Here is a 677-nt window from a genome sequence, read left to right as displayed (position 1 = left end):
AGGATCTGAGCTCCTCCATCCCAAAATCTCCTTCCCGCGGGTGCCCTTCCTGGGGCTGCAAATGCACCCACGGGAAGGAGATGGTTTTTTGTTTTGCCTGGGAATGCTGATCCACCCTGGCAGCTCCAACGTGTCTGTGCAAGGAGCTGAGCGGCCCATCCGAGGGGGCTCCAGCGATGCCAACCCTGGGCGTGGGTGGGGAATCCCGCCAGTGCTTCCCGTGGGAATGGGATCCTGGGATCCACATGGAGGGGTGCTCTGGCACAGGGCAGGGGGTCATCCTGGGGGGCTGATTTGAGGACCTGGCAATCCCAGGAATTCCCCCTGGGATTACTGCGCCCCAGGGGGGAGGCAGCTGCCAAACTGGGGAGGAGGAGGAGGAGGAGGAGGAGGAATGGAGGTTATTTTAAGGAGAGAAGGAGGAGGAAGAGGAGAGGGTGAGGGGTTATTTTATGGAGAGAAGGAGGAAGAGGAGGAGCGTGGGTGATTATTTTATGGAGAGGAGGAGGAAGAGGAGGAGGAGGAGGAAGGGGGGGTTATTTTGGAGCATCTGTCTCGCCTTCCATTTCCTCCTTTTCTTTCTCCAGCTGCCACCAAGCTGCTCTCTCTGGCAGCAACTTCCTTTCTCCTTTGCTTGGAGCAGACGGAGACTTATGGGGAAGTAGAAAACAGAGGCT

This window comes from Corvus brachyrhynchos, unplaced genomic scaffold, assembly GCF_000691975.1.
Source record: "Corvus brachyrhynchos isolate BGI_N302 unplaced genomic scaffold, ASM69197v1 scaffold158, whole genome shotgun sequence".
NCBI lineage: Eukaryota > Metazoa > Chordata > Aves > Passeriformes > Corvidae > Corvus > Corvus brachyrhynchos.
This window is presented reverse-complemented; position numbering follows the sequence as displayed.